We start from the raw sequence: 18,368 nt of genomic DNA on the forward strand, positions 1-18,368 counted from the left end.
TGATATTTGAGGGCAGACGAAAACTGAGGCTAACAATGCACAGAGACTAATTAAAGTAAAATACCATACATCCATTATTCGGACTTCAAGACTGACCTGATTACTTACACACCCACACCCACATCCGCACCTGCCAAAGCACATTCATAGGTGTATACAAAGACATACTTATTGAATAGTACATAAGACAAATAATCATGGACAAACACATGTGCTGGCCCATATGTGGGCAAAGCTAAGCAGCAATTGTGTGCTGTGTTTAGGAAATAGGCGTTGGTTACCCTGGCGTTAGCTCTCTTTAAGAAGCTGATTAGAAACTGGGATAATCAGGATTACCCAATTTTTACAGAATGAGAGCATGCCATAAAGTTTCCAGATGACACGAGAGTGAGCTTAGGAATATATGTCAAAGGTTACAGGTTCCCAAAAGGATGAAATAGAATAGGAAGCCATGTTGGAATCCAGAAGGAAGTGGGAGAAACCATCTGCAGTTATAGTATGCCTGGCTCATCTGTGAACACATCAAGAAAAGATCTAAGGGTCATAGGGGCACTGCAGTTGTGTCCAGAAAGCACTATGATTGGGAAGAAACCATGAGAATCCAATAGGAATGAGTAACAATACTCTTTTTATTAACTTAAAGCATGGGGTTTCTTTAGAGTCCCGGACTTACTCTTATGTCCCACAAAGTCAGAGTTTGATGCATATCTGGAAAAATAACTTTTGAGGAGAGCTGGCTGAATTCAGCTAACTCCATGAGCCATTAATGATTATATTAGGTTCCTAGACTGCCTGGACTGATTCAATTTTCATGGAACTTGGGTCATATGACATTTACCCTGGTCACCTTCCTTTATGACATAAATAAATTTCAGGGAATTCATACTTCCTCTAAACTAGTACACAAAACTCTACTTCTATGTGCATTTTTCTAAGAAGAGTTGTCATAGTTTGCCTTCCCCCACAAACAGACCCTGAAACAAAGATTTGGATGCAAGTAGTAAATTTGGGAGGTGGTCCCAGAATCCAAGCAGTGTAAGGGAATAAGAAGAAGGCCAAAAAGGTGCTTCCAGCAACTGGGGCTGAATCTCACTAGAGACTCTCTGAGAAAAATGTTATTCAAAGTGTGGTCCATGCACTGGCAGCAACATTTTCTCCTGGGAGCTTGGTTAAAAGTGCAAATTCAAGGGAATTCCCTGGCAGTCCAGTGGTTAGGACTTGGCGCCCTCACCGTCAGGGACCCAGTTCGATCCCTGGTCGGGGGAACTAAGATCCTGCAAACAGCGCAGCAAGGCCAAAAAAATTTTTGCAAATTCAAGAATTTGTGTCTTATTAATCTTTCCAGGTGATTCTTAAGTGTTAGTAAAGTTTGAGAAACACTATAGTAAAACATACTTCAGAATTGCCTCACTGAGGCAATTCTACTACTATTCCAGTAGTAACTGGAATATTGAGCTACCAAATCCCATCTCTCATTGGTTACGGATTGCCAAGGGGAATGTTAACTCTGCTGGCACTTCCAGGCAAGGAGATAACTCAGGTGTTTAAGGTAGGAAGCTATGGCTTGTACAGGATTTGTCTACCAAAGCTGTAGTGAACTCTAGGATAGGCTGAGGGAATATGGGCAGGGCACAGACAGGATGTGGATAAGATTTCATAGCTTTTATGAGATTCTCATGTTTAAAAGTCTGTGAGCCCGGGCTTCCCCGGTGGCACAGTGGTTAAGACTCCACCTGCCAATGCAGGGGACACGGGTTCGAGCCCTGGTCCAGGAAGGTCCCACATGCAGCAGAGCAACTAAGCCTGTGCGCCACAACTACTGAGCCCACGCGCCACAACCACTGAAGCCCAAGCACCTAGAACCCGTGCTCCACAAGAGAAACCACCATAATGAGAAGCCCACCGACCGCAACGGAGTGTAGACCCCACTCACTGCAACTAGAGAAAGCCCACGTGCAGCAATGAAAACTCAACACAACCAAAAATAAATTAATAAAAATTGAAAAAAAAAAAGTCTGTGAGCCCTCCCCAAAAGTTAAGGACTATATTCCTTCAACAAATGTTTATTGAGTGCCCACTATACACTAGGTACTATAAATCAGGCATCAGATGTACAAAAGTAAATAACAACATTCATGTGACAAAGAGATTTCCCAGCTATAAAATAATTATTAAATGCCTACCCTTAAAGTTGGGGTAAAAAAAGTTCAGGGTCTAATAGTCAACAGCTCTGAAAACCTAGCAACTTAATTTTTCCTACCTCAGAATATCTGAAATCTTGTAAATATATACCCATCATTTATCTACTGATGGGCACTTTGGTTGCTTCTACATCTTGGCTACTGTAAATAATGCTGTAAGGAACACAGTGGTGCATATCATATATCTTTTCTAGTTAACATTTTTTTTTTCTTCAGATACTCAGGATTGGAATTGCTGGATCATACGTAAATTCTACTTTTTAATTTTTTGAGGAATCTCCATAGTGTTTTCCATAATGGCTGCAGGAAAACTCTTTTTATATAGAAGCTTGTGAAACCATGCACTTCAGATTGGGACTTGAACACGCGTGCCAGAACCCCACCAAAGCCCACAGTCTTCCAAATGAGATCACACACCTGGTTTCAGGACTTAATGAAGCTCAGGTTCTTGATGTCTCATCGCAGAAAGAATTCAGTGAGAGACAAAGTGATAGGTAAGAAGTGGATTTATTTAGAGAGAAACACTCTTCAGACAGAGTGTGGGCCATCTCAGAAGGTAAGAAAGGCCGCCAGGGTATGGGGTTGTTAGTTTTTACAGGGGTGGGTAATTTCATAGGCTAATGAGTGGGAGAAGTATTCCAGCTATTTCGGGAAGGGGTGGGGATTTCCAGGAATTGGGCCACCATCCACTTTTTGACAGTGGGCACCGCCACTGTCATGGTGCCTTTGGGTGTGTCATTTAACTTGCTGATGTGTTACAGTGAGCGTATACTGAGGCTCAAGGTCTAGTGGAAGTTGACTTCTCTGCCATCTTGGACCCATTTGGTTCTAATCAGTTTATGTTCCGTCCTTAGGCTGTGTCATTCTTTCAAAGGTTGTGCCCTGCCCCCTTTCCTCCTGTTTCACTTGCACTCTTCAGTGGGCACAAGTCCCCACTACCACCTATTGTTTTACATCAGATCTCTTTTATTGTTACCCACCTAGACTCTGCAGCCGTTTGAGTTAGCAACTTCAAGGTTTTCTTTTACATAAACCACCTGCCCATAATACTATGCCCCTAAAGTCATCCAGATAATGCATTCCCTGGTATAGGGTCTAGAGCTTTGCTGTCTAATGCTGCAGTCACTAGCCACATGTGGCTATTAAGCTCTTAAAATTTGCCTAGGCTAAATTAAGATGCTCTGTAAAAATAAACAATGGATTTTGAAGACTCAGTATGAAAAAAGAATGTAAAATATCTCATTAATAATTTCAAAATGTTAAAAAAATTGCTGTACACTAGAAACTAATACATTATAAATCAACTATACCCCCAATAAAAATTTTTAAAAATTTCAAAATATTATGTTGAAATATTTTGAATACGTTGGGTTAAGTGAATAACTAAATTTCATTTTTCTTACTTTTTAAAAAAATGTGGCTTCTACAAATTTTAAATTGCATGATGTCCCTCACAGTATGTTTCTACCGGACAGCACTGGTCTAGACTATGAGAGGTATTCAGGGGATTGGAGAGAAGAAACTGAATTCTCCATTTATTATTTTTATTCCCTTATTTGTTCTCCTCTGTTTTACTCTCACTGAACAACGTTCTTTATATAGCTGTTGCAGTAAGGGGTACCCCTTCCAGGGCCTGAGGGTGGGCTGCTGTCTAACACTCAGAAATGAATTGTCCGAGGAGACACACGTGCTGACAAAGCAAGAGACTGTTAGGAAGAGGTGCCCAGGCAGATAGCAGCAGGGTAAGGGAACCCAGGAGAACTGCTCTGCCACGTGGCTTGCAGCCTTGAGTTTTATGGGAATGGGGTTACTTTCCGGGTTGTCTCTGGCCAATCATTCTGACTCAGGGTCCTTCCTGGTGGTGCGCGCACTGCTCAGACAAAACAGATTCCAGTGAGGATTCTGGGATGTTGCTAGGACATATGGACTGGTGTCTCCTCTCTCATTTTGACCTTTCCTGAATTCTACCGGTTGGTGGTAGCTTGTTAGTTCCTCGTTCCTTACCAGGACCTCCTGTTGTAAGATGACTCATGCAAGTGGCTACTATCTTGCCTGGCCAGGGTGGGCAGCTTCAGTCAGTGTGTCCCCTAACATGTCTGTCGTCTGTTCCAGATCCTACTCAGTCTGCATTTACAGCTTTCTGAGGGCAGAGAGAAAGCCCTTACAACTAAGTGTTGAGAGAGTCACCAAGGATGTGCCCACAGGGTGGCAAGCAACAACTGCAAAGTTCAAATCACAAACCAATGCGGCCCCCTTCCACATTCAAGGCCAAACATCTGTAATAATGTTCGACTAAAAACAACAACAACAAAACACTTTGATTTCCTAGTTTCGTTGGGCAAATTGATGGGGGCGGGGCACGAGTGTATAAACGTAAATATTTCTGTTAAGTCAAACACCATTCACAAACCAAAGTAGGGGAAGAACGAATCAAAGTTTCCTGAAGGAAGGTTAAGGAGGAGTTGGAAAGGTCAATTTCTGGCTTGCTCCCTCCATCTCTACTCTGCATGCATAAGGAAAATGCCAGGAAGACTGAACTTCAGCCAAGGCGACACTGCTTTAAGTTTGAGGCACTGGGAAAAGACAGCCCCATACCTCAAGTTATTCCAGTGTAGGGTTCGTCATACTAACTTACCCCATCCCAGACCGTCCTGCGTCCTGCCTACAATACTTATCCGACTCTCCTGCCAGTTCCATATCCTTCTCCGCCCTCGCCCACCTCCAGACTTTTCCATGCCACCCCTTAAGCGCCTTGCGGCCGCCATTTTACACAATACTATCGCGAGATATACTTAGCCGTCTCGACCCTGACTCATTTACTTTCTTGCGAGAGACTCTTCCCGGCCGTTCTCGCCGTAGCTGAGGAAAGTGTCGCGAGAGCTGGTTGCCTTGGCTCCCTGTAGCTATAGCAGCCGCGGCGGTTAATGATGCGGCGGCAGAAGCGGTGAGTGCGACACTCAGGGGGGCGGGGCCGGAGGTAACAGGGTGCTGGGGGGTGTGTGTGGTAGCGCTTGGGGAGGGGGGTGGGGAAGGTCGGGTCGCGGGAGAAATGGGCTCGAGTGTGACGTGTGGGGTAGGACCCGGGTCCAGTAGCTATAGGGACAGGGCGCGTGTCTGCACTAGGGCACGCTGTGAGGGTTGAAGCTGGTGGGAGGTCTAGGGGGAGGGACCGGGGTGTAGAAGGGTTCAAGGGGCAGGGCCCGGACTGTAAAAAGGGTGTTCGTGTTGGGAGCAAGATGGTTATGGGGACTCAGAATTGGGTAAAGTAAGTGGGAAGAAATGGGGTACAGCGAGGAGGAGGGTACGTTGAATAGGAGCCTAGAGGCTGGGCCCGGTTTGCTTTGCCCTGGCGGAGATGGGGGGTGCGGTGTCAGACCTTCGCAGTTTCCTGGGGTCCGCCTGAGGCTGGTCGGGGACTGCGCGCTAGGACCTGGGTCCTATAGGACATGGCGGGAATGGTGGCGTCCCGGAACCCCCCACGGACTCTGAGATGTGAAAGGAGGGTCCTGGTGAAATAGTATTAGTTGGAAAGGTTCTTTCGGTAGTGGTGAGTGGGATAATGAATGATGCTGCTCTGAAATAAAGTGTGGGGTGGGGGCGGGAGAGAGAAATTCTTGAGAAAAAAAACCTAAGATGTGCGTATCGAGTTGGAAGAAGGGGGTGTGCGCTAAGTTCACGTTTCTTGCCAGTTTCATTCAAGTGTAGAATTCCTTTACGGTGTACTTATGAAATTATATATGCGGTGTAAAATCAGTTTAGATCATACAGTGAAAGAATGTACAGTACGACATTTAAATCCTCCACGAATGTAATTTAAAAACTAAGAAAAGTGTTTCTACTGCAGCAGCACAAGGCTGAACACTAGGGATAGTTTTAGTTACTTGAATATAAAAACCTAGTGTTCCGAAAGTGTGTCTTTTCAGGTTGTTTGCCTTTTAAGAAATGGATGCAGTTTTATTTTTAGGAGACAGAAAGAGTTTTGAATATCCGTCAGTCTGGAAATAAAAGGAGTCTTCCGGGAGTTAAAAATCACTGAGAGGCAAAACATTTACTCTCTGAGTCTCAAGGACTGTTTTCTAGAGACAGGTTTGGATCACTATGCTGTTAACTCTTATTTCTAGTGAAAACAGTGGCATCAATTCAGGCATAAAAAATAATTTGTTCATTTCAATGTACAGATACAAGCTTTCTGATAATTATTTCTCACTATCTTTTGTAGGTATAAATTTGCAAAGGCATAACCTCTCTTTTTATTTATTTATTTTTTTTGAGAATTAACGTTTTATTTGACGGACTTGCTGAGGACTTAAGCCTGGAAGACAGCCTCTCAGATGACTCTGAGGGACTGCTCTGAAGATGTAAGGGAGGAGCCAGGATATATAGGAGTTTTTGCAAGAAACCAGGTAGTAGGAACATCAAAAGATCATTGTTAATTAAAGAAAAACAGGGACTTTCCTGGTGGTCCAGTGGTTAAGACTCCAGGCTTCCATTGCAGGAGGTGTGGGTTCCATCCTTGATAACCTCTCTTTTGATTATGTAACTGGCTTTCTCCATGCTGAGGTTCACAAATTCATTAATTAGAATAGTGGATTTTAATCCTTCTAGAGCTAGCCTTGATGTGGTTAGTTATTGAACCTATTCATTTGATATATGTTAGACTAAAACTTTTAATTTGTAATGTTAGTAGCTAACCTTTAAAGTCGAAATGCTTTTCTGAGGCAAGATAAAGCTTTATGTGGTTGAGTCCAAAAGATTTCTCCATGAATCCATTAAGGAGCTTTACTGAGTTCCTATTATGTGTAGCGTACTGTGTAAGGCACTGCAGGGGGGAAAAAAGATTAATTCATTCATTTATCCCTTCAACAAACGTTTATTGAGACCTATTTTGTGTCTGATTACTAAGTCTCCAGGATACAAATATAAGTAAGCCTTGCTTTTTGCCTTGGAATTGCTCAGAGCCTAGGAAGGGAGAGAAATAGAGTAACAAATCATTACATTGTAGTAAACACAATATATATGTGAACACAGGCTTATGAAACAAGGTTCTGGCCCTGAGGAGTTTACATAATAGTTGACAAGATTAAAATGGAAGAAATTATTTTAAAAAATATTAAGCAAATTCTAAACTATGCTGCATCAATAAAACACATTACGTTTTTCAGAAGAGATAAAATTAGAATGGAAGCTTGAGGAGAAAATTCACAGATCAATTCATAATTTAATAGTGTTTTTAAAGTACTCTTAAATATCACTGAACATTCTTTTTTTTTTAAAATTTATTTATTTTTGGCTGCGTTGGGTCTTCGTTGCTGCGCGCGGGCTTTCTCTAGTTGCAGTGAGCGGGGGCTTCTCATTGCGGTGGCTTCTCTTGTTGTGGAGCACGGGCTCTAGGCACATGGGCTTCAGTAGTTGTGGCTCGCGGGCTCTAGAGCGTAGGCTCAGTAGTTTTGGCGCATGGGATTAGTTGCTCCGCGGCATGTGGGATCTTCCCGGACCAGGGCTCGAACCCGTGTCCCCTGCATTGGCAGGCGGATTCTTAACCACTGCGCCACCAGGGAAGCCCCTGAACATTCTTAAGTCAATAATAATGATAATAATAAGCATAAATGCTAACATTCATTGATTGATTATTAATGTCCTAGGCACATTATTTCATTTTATTTATTTATCCCCCCACACCCCCAATTATCTCATTTTATCTTCACAGCACTCTGCTAGTCAGCTGGTACTAATACTTCAATTTTAAACATAAGAAAACTGAAGCTTAAAAAATTAAGGAAGTTGCAGAAGATCATAGAGCTAGTAAATGGCAGATTAGGGACTGGAGTTGGAAATATATGTGACTGGTAATCTAAGCAAGATTCCTTTCTTTTGCAGTAAGGGGGCCTTGGAATGGGTGTAGGGGGCCAGTCATTGAACGTGGAATTGGTCAGAAGATCAGAATTCAATCTCTGTGTCTCTTTATTCATAGAGTTTTCTCCCTCAAATATTGACACTACGTATGAGGAACTAATTTGAATATTAGCATGATGCTGAATATGAGGTTTGTATTGTACAGAGAATTGAGTACATTACCATATTCATATTGTATATGATTGTATTGGGAGCTATGCTTGGGAAAATAGTTATAATAAGCAATTGTTAACATCTGTAAACTTCCAGAAAGTGATCATTTTAACAGTGGAAATGGTTATCTATATTCATATACAGGGCAAATGTTATTACAGCAGACTAAGGGATTTAGGTAAAAATTTTTGTACACTACATTTTTAAAAATTTTTATTTTTTTGTATATTTACTTTCAGGTTTTTAAAACTCTATATTCCAAAGTCCAAAATCTGATTTTCTGGTTGAAATTCAAATTTTATATCTTCCTTTTATATTGAGGAAACAGAACTTTTAAATGACTTGCCCAAAGTCATTTAATGCAGTGTCCCAGATATTCTTAAGAATTACATGCAGATTTGACAGTGAGTCAGTGATTTTTTTTCATTGAGTTGACTTTCTGCATCAGTCCCTCGTCAGTATAGATTTTAGCTGGAATAGCACGGGGGTGTGAATGAGATTCCAATGTTTTCTAACATCTTTTAACTAAGTGGGCTGTGTGCCCATATTTTAATGTGAGTTATTTTTGAGGCATTGAGACATTTTTCCAAGAAAGGTTTAGAGCAAGAGAGTGAGATGATAGGAAGAGCCTTCAGTGGTGAGAACGGGAACTTCTCCAGAAGGGTTGAAAACTGAAAGCAGTTGATGATGTGTAAAGAGAATAATGGTCTAAAAGCTTTCTGTAACTCCACCCACCACAGGAGAGCCTGGAGACTTTTTCTTCTACTTTGATACACACAGCCTCTGGAAAGATTCCGTCCACTGGGAGAAAGTATTACTTTCTCAGCATTTATATTAGCAATAGTACATAGACATTGAACAAACCAAAAACAATTCACATGGTAGCTGAAAAGTGATATCTCATTTTGGATTTCCATCTCTTTGGTTACCTGTGAAGTTGAACATTTTCCTGTATTTATTATTTTTTATTAGGCAAAGAATAGAATAAGCAGTTTCAAAGAGAGAAATATAAACAGCCAATAAAGAAATAAAAAACAGACTGACAGGCATAGAAAACAAACTTATGGTTACCAAAAGGGGAGGGAGGGGAAGTTTGGGATTAACAGATACACAGTACTATATATAAAATATTATTATTATTATTATTTTGGCTGCGTTGGGTCTTCATTGCTGTGTGCGGGCTTTCTCTAGTTGCGGTGAGTGGGGGCTACTCTTTGTTGCAGTGTGCAGACTTCTCATTGCGGTGGCTTCTCTTTGTTATGGAGCACAGGCTCTAGGCGCATGGGCTTCAGTAGTTGTGGCATGTGGGCTCAGTAGTTGTGGCTCATGGGCTGTAGAGCGCAGCCTCAGTAGTTGTGGCACACGGGCTTAGTTGTTCCTTGGCATGTGGGATCTTCCCAGACCAGGGATCAAACCCGTGTCGCCTGCATTGGCAGGTGGATTTTTTTTTTAATACTTTTTTTTCTTTTTCATTTATTTTATTTATTTATTTTTGTCTGCGTTGGGTCTTTGTTGCTGCTCACGGGATTTCTCTAGTTGCGGCGAGCGGGGGCCACTTCTCGTTGCGGTGCGCGGGCCTCTCCTTGCAGTGGCCTCTCTTGTTGCAGAGCATGGGCTCCAGGCATGCAGGATTCCGTAGTTGTGGCTCACGGGCTCCAGAGTGCAGGCTCAGAAGTTGTGGCACACGGGCTTAGTTGCTCTGAAGCATGTGGGATCTTCCCGGGCCAGGGCTCTAACCCGTGTCCCCTGCATTGGCAGGCGGACTCTCAACCACTGCACCACCAGGGAAGTCCCCATACATAAAATAGATAACCAACAAGGACCTACTGTATAGCACAGGAAACTATATTCAATATCTTGGAATAACCTATAATGGAAAAGAATCTGAAAAACAATTTGTTCTATCTATCTGTCTACCTATTTATCTATCTATCTCTGAATCACTTTGCTGTATATCTGAAACTAGCACAACGTTGTAAAATAGCTACTTCAATTAAAAAATGAAAGAAAGAAAAAGATGCTCAAACTCACATAATCTGGAAACTGCAAATTAAAACAATATTTTTTGTTGACTTCTCTGTCTTTTTTATTATTTAAAATATTTTTAATTTTTTAAATTAATTAATTTATTTGTTTTTATTTTTGGCTGCGTTGGGTCTTCGTTGCTGCGCGTGGGCTTTCTCTAGTTGTGGCGAGCAGGGGCTACTCTTCATTGCAGTGTACAGCCTTCTTATTGTCGTGGCTTCTCTTGTTGCAGAGCACGGGCTCTAGGCATGTGGGCTTCAGTAGTTGTGACACATGGGCTCAGTAGTTGTGGCACACGGGCTTCGTTGCTCCGTGACGTGTGGGATCTTCCTGGGCCAGGGGTCGAACCCGTGTCGCCTGCGTTGGCAGGCGGATTCTTAGCCACTGCACCACCAGGGAAGCCCCTGTCTTTAAAAACATTTAAAAATCTTACGAATGTTTAAATTGTATACTTAATTTGAAGAAAGAGAAAAAAGTACATTCTTTAAAAAAATAATTCTTTACGTAGAGGCTAAGAAGCAAAGGTTCCTCTTCTAGAACTATCCTGTTTGGTGAATTTTCTTCTAGTTCTTTTTCCTGCAATATATGCAATTTCTATATCTATTTATATCTTTTTTAAGTCCGTGGATTGATAATTTTTTTTCCTGTAGTTCTTTTTTTTTTTAAAACCTAGCAATATGCTTTTGAGATCTCATCCTGTCAGTACACACTTTTTAACAGCTGATTGTATTTCAGTTTGAATGTCTGTAATTTATTTAATTGTTTCTTTATCTATGGACATTTAAGTTTTCTCAGATTTTTGCAGTTATCAGCAACACTGAAATGAACATCCTTTATTCTTGTCTCTTGTGCAAATGTCCTAGAATAACTCTAGAGTAGGTGCCTAGAATTGTTGTTTAAAAGGTATACATGTTTCTAATTTTGAAAGATACAGCCAATTTGCCCTACAGTCTGTGTACCATTCTTTATTCCATCAGCAGTTGATGAAATTGCCTCTGATACTTGATATCAATCTTGTACAGTTTTACTAATATAATGGGTAAATTTTAATTTATAGTTTCCAGATTGCTTGTGAGTTTGTGCATCTTTTTGTTTCTTTATTGGCTGTTTACATTTCTTTCTGTGAAATTTCTTATTCTGTTCTTTGCATATTTTTTAACTGGGTTGTTTTCTTTTTTCTAAAAATTTATTTATTTTTGGCTGCGTTGGGTCTTTGTTGCTGCGCGCGGGCTTTCTCTAGTTGCGGCGAGCGGGGGCTACTTTTCATTACGGTGCGCGGGCTTCTCATTGCGGTGGCTTCTCTTGTTGCAGAGCATGGACTGTAGGTATGTGGGCTTCAGTAGTGTGGCACGCGGGCTCAGTAGTTGTAGCTCGCGAGCTCTAGAGTGCAGGCTCAGCAGTTGTGGCGCATGAGCTTCGTTGCTCCGCGGCACGTGGGATCTTCCTGGACCAGGGCTCAAATGCGTGTCCCTTGCGTTGGCAGGCGGATTCTTAACCACTGTGCCACCAGGAAAGCCCCACCCAGGCTTTTTGGTTTGGTTTGGTTTTCTGTGGCCGCACCAAGAGGCTAGCAGGATCTAATTTCCCAACCAGGGATCGAACCTGGGCCCTGGCAGTGAGAGTGCAGAGTCCTAACCAGGGAATTCCCAATACCACCCAGTTTTAATTATTGCTGAAGGTCAGGTCCCCCTCAGTCTTAGAATATATATAAGAACAGATTTTTTTTTGGGCTTCCCTGGTGGCGCAGTGGTTGAGAGTCCGCCTGCCGATGCAGGGGACACGGGTTCGTGCCCCGGTCTGGGAAGATCCCACATGCCGTGAAGCGGCTGGGCCCGTGAGCCATGGCCGCTGAGCCTGGGCATCCGGAGCCTGTGCTGCGCAACGGGAGAGGCCACAACAGTGAGAGGCCCGCGTACCGCAAAAAAAAACAAAAAACAGATTTTTTTTTTTTCTTTCAGAAACAGTCTTTCAGGTTTTGTTACAAACAAAGATTCTGTTGGAAATGTAATTGGGATTGATTGCAACAAATAAATTACTTTATGGGTGAATTTGTACACCCATGAATTTACAATGTTGAGACTTTCCATTTAGAAACAGTGTATTCTCTTTATTTAGGTTTAAAAAAAATCCTTTAGAAAAGTTTATAGTTCTCTTGATAGTGGTCTTGCACATGTCTACTTTTCTAGTTATTTTATGGTTATTTAAAGTTGATATGGCAATTGGGATCTTCTACTCATGACATATTAAAAACTTGGTTATTGCTGGCATATAGGAAAGCTATTGATACTTCTGTGTTGATCTTGAATTGGATAACATAGTAAATCTTTTTTAAAAATGATTTAAATGGTTTTTCATTTGATTCTTTTGGATTTTCAAGATAGTTATCTTTTTCAGCTCTTCATGTCTTTGCCAATTTTCATTTTGGTGTATGCAGTTTTTTTCTTATTTTGACATGTTTTATAGCTCTTTATGGTAAAAATATTAATCATTTATTATATAGCTTGCAATGTTTTTTAGTTTGCTCTTTGTTTTTATGGGAAACCTTTTTTTTTTTTTTTTTGCGGTACGCAGGCCTCTCACCGTCCATTGCGGAGCACAGGCTCCGGACACACAGGCTCAGCGGCCATGGCTCACGGGCCCAGCCACTCCATGGCATGTGGGATCCTCCCGGACCGGGGCATGAACCCATGTCCCCTGCATCGGCAGGCAGACTCTCAACCACTGCGCCACCAGGGAAGCCCTATGGAAACCTTTTGACCATCAATGGGTAAAACACTAGAATGGGCTACTGCAATAGTTCGAAGTTATCTTGACAAAAGGAAAATTCTAAGAGGGTTAGAATTATTCAAACCAAGTCTGGTGAATAAAACTATGAATTAAAAATAGAGGAAAAGGGGTTTCCCTGGTGGTGCAGTGGTTAAGGATCCGCCTGCCAATGCAGGGGACATGGATTCGAGCCCTGGTCCGCGAAGATCCCACATGCCGCGGAGCAACTAAGCCCGTGTGCCACAACTACTGAGCCCGTGTGCCACAACTACTGAAGCCTGTGCACCTAGGGCCCGTGCTCCCAACAAGAGAAGCCACCACAATGAGAAGGCCGTGCACCACAGCGAAGAGTAGCCCCTGCTCGCCACAACTAGAGAAAGCCCGTGTACAGCAGCGAAGACCCAACACAGCCAAAAACAAAATAAAATAAAATAAATTAATAAAAAAAAAAAATAGAGGAAAAAAGGTCACTTCTGGGTTCAAGTGGGATTTGATTAGAAAAGTCAGAAACTCTTTTAATCTTGTGTATAGTGATGTGTCATCTGAGTTAAAGTAGTTGAATTTAAATTTGGGGAGACAATAGCTGAATAAAAATTGATCAGGTTGAAAATACACAATAGAATATATAAATAATAATCATGTCTGATATTTAATCATACATATGGAAGAAGCTGGTTTTTCTGATTACTGTTATACCTGGGGAAAAAGGATAACTCTTTAGCAGCAATGTTCCTTCACAGCTCACTTCTGAAGGGAAATCCTGACATGTGGACATTCCTGAGTTTAGCATTGAGGGGGTAGTTGGCATAGCAGAAAGAATGTGGGCTTTGGAACCAAACAAACCTTGGTTCCCATTCCAGTTGTTCACTTATTAGAACTGTGATCTTTAGCTCATTGTCATAGCCTCCTCTGTAAAATAGTATGCTTAAAAAATGGTCTATCACATCAAATAACATCATCTACTGCTCAAAATTGATACTGCTGTGCAGCTTCATTACATGGTGCAAATATTTGTTCAATGAAAAACATACTATGACTGAGGAGTTCTGAATTCATATGTTTGCTGCTGAACCATCAGTAACACCAGTCAGATTAGGGGTTAGGAGAACCAAGAACCTAGGGTTAGTACCATGTAGGTTAGGTACCAAGCACCTAGAAGCATGTTAGAAATGCAGAATTAGAATCTGCATTTTAACAAGATCCCCAGGTGATTCATATACACCTTAAAGTCTGAGAAGCAGTGATCTAATGTGCAGTATCTAAAGGAAGGTGGTAACTCCAACTCAAAGCAGTAGGGGTTGAGATGGTAGGAGCTATAGAAGATTAGGCAGGTAGTCACTCTGTGGTTCCAGATGATTCATTTATTCACTGTAGGACCCTCTCACCAAGCTGGGGGATACAAGGAACATCTTCTAGAAGACAGGGCTAGCATGATCCTGGTTGGGTGTCTGGTCACTAGCCAAGGGGTTTGGCATTAGAGCAATAGCTTTAGTCTCTGCAGGAATCTAGGCTATCTGTGCTGTTCAATATGGAAGCCACTAGACACATGTGGCTATTAAAATTAAATAAAAATTCAGTTCCTCAGTCATACCAGCCACATTTCAAGTACACAGTAGTCACATGTGTCTACTGTATTGAACAGTGCAGTGCAGATATTGAGCATTTCCATTAGTGCAGAAAGTTCTGTTGGATAGCACTTGAGAGGAATAGGCAGAGCTACCAAGGTAGGGTGGGTATTTGCCTTAAAGGCTGTGTCAAAATGGCCAAGTATAGAAGGCAGAGAAAAATCCATGAATTGCTGGTCACACACATAACTCCCCATCCCGTTCCAGAACCTTTCCATTGCTGATAGCTGCTGATAAATTCCCTGTCCTGTTAAGGCCTGGGTGTGCCTGCAAGTGAAAGCATCAACTAAAAGGTAAGAGAGGGCAGAAGCTGACAAGGAAAATTTTCCTGACAAGGAAAATGTTCTGGAGAAATTGCTGAACATTGGGAAGAGTAGGAATGGCTGGGTATGGAGTTAGGAAAATCACATGAAGTACTAAAAGAGATAATTTAGCTGCTAGTAAAACACCATTGTTCCTAGAAGAAATAATACTGAAAATAAATTCTAATGTCCACGTTAATGCCGAACCAGTCACCAACTTGATCACATCTTCACTAAAATTTTTTTTTTTTTTTTTTTGGTGTATGCGGGCCTCTCACTGTTGTGGCCCCTCCCGTTGCGGAGCACAGGCTCCGGACGCGCAGGCTCAGCGGCCATAGCTCACGGGCCCAGCCGCTCCGCGGCACGTGGGATCCTCCCGGACCGGGGCACAAACCCGCGCCCCCTGCATCGGCAGGCAGACTCCCAACCACTGCGCCACCAGGGAAGCCCTTCACTAAAGTTTTTAAGTTGGTCTATCAATGTTAAAAATATGAACATTTTTTTAATGTTTAATGAGAATTAATGGGTAAGTAGAATTCAGTTTGAGGTTCAGTTTTCAGTCTTTCCCCCCAGAGAATACATCTGTAGAAAAGGCTATCCAAATTCTATCTGTTTTTTTTTTGGGGACAGTGCCATATAGTAAATTTGTGAATTCCTGTACTTCTCTTTCTTTATTGATGGTTTATATCAGACACATACATGAATGTAGGATTGTTGTATGTATAAAAATGTTTTAAATTTTCTGTTACTCTTTCAGAGTTTTCCTTATTTCAGTTTGGCTATGTAGGCAAGTGGCTTTGGCCACACTGCGCAGCATGAGGAACTTCCCCAGCAGGGATCAAACCTGCGCCCCCTGCAGTGAAAGCACGGAATCTTAACCACTGGACCACCAGGGAAGTCCAAACCAGTGGCTTTTAAGAAAAACCTATTACATTTGTTTTGCAAATAGAAAATATAGTCCTTTCATTGTTGGTATGCAACTAATGAAGTTTCTGAAATTGACATTTCAGTATTTTAACACTTTCCCTTAACAGTACCTTCCTGTACCACATTGAAAGGAAGAAACATGTTCCAAAAAGCACATTTTTCAAATAACATTTCTTTTTTTTTTTTTTTTTTGGCTGCACTGCAGGTCTTGCGGGATCTTACTTCCCCCACCAGGGATTGAACCCAGGCCCCGGCAGTGAAAGCGCTGAGTCCTAACCACTGAAACGCCAGGGAATTCCCTCAAATAACATTTGAGTTTTTAAATGAAAACAGAAGCTGAGGATAAGACTGTATTGGACTCTTGCAAAATATATTTTTGTCAGTCTTATTCTGACCTGTGTATAGATTCATTTTTTCCTAAGACATGAAAAGTAGGCTTTTAATATAAAGCTGGTGGTAAGTCAGTGACTTCCCAGAAGAAAAAAATGTTCATTTTCTCCTGAGAAGAAAATTTGGATAAATACTTTTTAGTTAATACATTAGTTTCATAGTAGGTTTGTAGAAAAATTCACTTACTATAGAAACAGAGCTTTCTCTTTGTATGTCATTGTCTCATTTCTGACCTGGGCTCAGCTCTTGTTTCCCTGTGCAGATCCACTTCCTTTGGTGGTGCATCCTGTCCTGGGTGTTGGCCCCAGTCAAAGCTGTATGGTGCCAAAAAAAAAACAAGTTCCTTGATCCTTTTTTGCTATTTCAGCCTCTTATTTATCTTTACTTGTGGTCTTTGAAGACCAGAAAGGTGTTTGTGAACAATTGAGAATTACATCATGGGTGTTCCTACAGTGTTGGGGAACACCAGAGAGAGGCAATATCATTTTAATCTTGGGTTTTTCCCCTTCTTCGGGCCCACCAGGTCTAAGGAAACTTCTAGTTATTTAACAGAATTGAAATAAGAAATTTTGTAATTACAAAGGTAGGTTTTAGACACCTCAGAGTTACAGAGTATTTATTGATATTGAGAATACACGTTTAAATTATTCATGCTTTATCAGTCAACACCAATGTTTAAATCACAAATTGCCACATAGCAAGTTATTTTGGGTAGGAAATCTGTATGAACCAAACTCTGGTAATGATTTTAATTGGGCAAAGTATAGAAGTCTGATTTAGAGGTGTCTTTTCCTATGCCTCCTCTAAAAATTCATGAAAAGAAACAACTCCCTTTAAAAATTGTACTTGTTCTTATTTCACAATGACTTTCATCCTTTTTATGCCTTATTTCAATAGATAGTTACTAAGCATCTGCTTTTTTTAATGTATAAAGCGAATTTAAAAAAATTAATTTTATTTTTGGCTGTGTTGGGTCTTCATTGCTGTGCGCAGGCTTTCTCTAGTTGCGGCGAGCGGGGGCTACTCTTCGTTGCAGTGTGCGGGCTTCTCATTGCAGTGGCTTCTCTTGTTGTGGAGCATGGGCTCTAGGTGCATGAGCTTCAATAGTTGTGGCACGCGGGCTCAGTAGCTGTGGCTTGCAGGCTCTAGAGTGCAGGCTCAGTAGTTGTGGTGCATGGGCTTAGTTTCTCCGCGGCATGTGGGATCTTCCCAGACCAGGGCTCGAACCCGTGTCCCCTGCATTGGCAGGCGGATTCTTAACTACTGTGACACGAGGGAAGTCCCTGGTTTTTAAAAAAAAATATTTATTGTATTTTTGGCTGCGTTGGGTCTTTGTTGCTGCGTGCAGGCTTTTCTCTAGTTGAGGCGAGCGGGGGCTACTCTTTGTTGCGGTGCGCGGGATTCTCATTGTGGTGGCTTCTTTTGTTGTGGAGCATGGGCTCTAGGTGTGAAGCCTTCAGTAGTTGCAGCATGAGGGCTCAGTAGTTGTGGCTTGCAGGCTCTAGAGTACAGGCTCAGTAGTTGTGGCGCACGGGCTTAGTGTTCTGCAGCATGTGGGATCTTCCTGGACCAGGGATGGAACCCGTGTCCCCTGCATTGACAGGCGGATTCTTAACTATTGCATCACCAGGGAAGCCCTAAGTATCTGCTTTTAAAATAAGTTTTATTAAGGTATAATTCACATATCATACAATTCACCTATTTAACGTGTATAGTTCAAAAGTTACTATATGTGCAGAGTTGTGCAACTGTCACTTCAATCAATTTTATTACATTTTATCAGTCCAGAAGGAAACTATATATCCATAAGCAGTCATTCTCCATCCCAACCCCTCCCTCCCTTGGCAGCTACTAATTTATTTCTCTCTGTATAGATTTACCTATTCTGGACATTTCATATAAATGGAATCATAAAATACCAATATGTGGTCTTTTGTGACTGACTTCTTTCATTCAGCATAGTATTTTCAAGGTTCATCCATGTTGTGGCATGTATCAATGTTTTATTCTTTTTATGGCCCCCAAAAATATTCCATATTCCATTATATGAATAAAGCACATTCTTT

Source organism: Tursiops truncatus, chromosome 16 (assembly GCF_011762595.2).
Source record: "Tursiops truncatus isolate mTurTru1 chromosome 16, mTurTru1.mat.Y, whole genome shotgun sequence".
In the NCBI taxonomy this organism is placed as follows: domain Eukaryota; kingdom Metazoa; phylum Chordata; class Mammalia; order Artiodactyla; family Delphinidae; genus Tursiops; species Tursiops truncatus.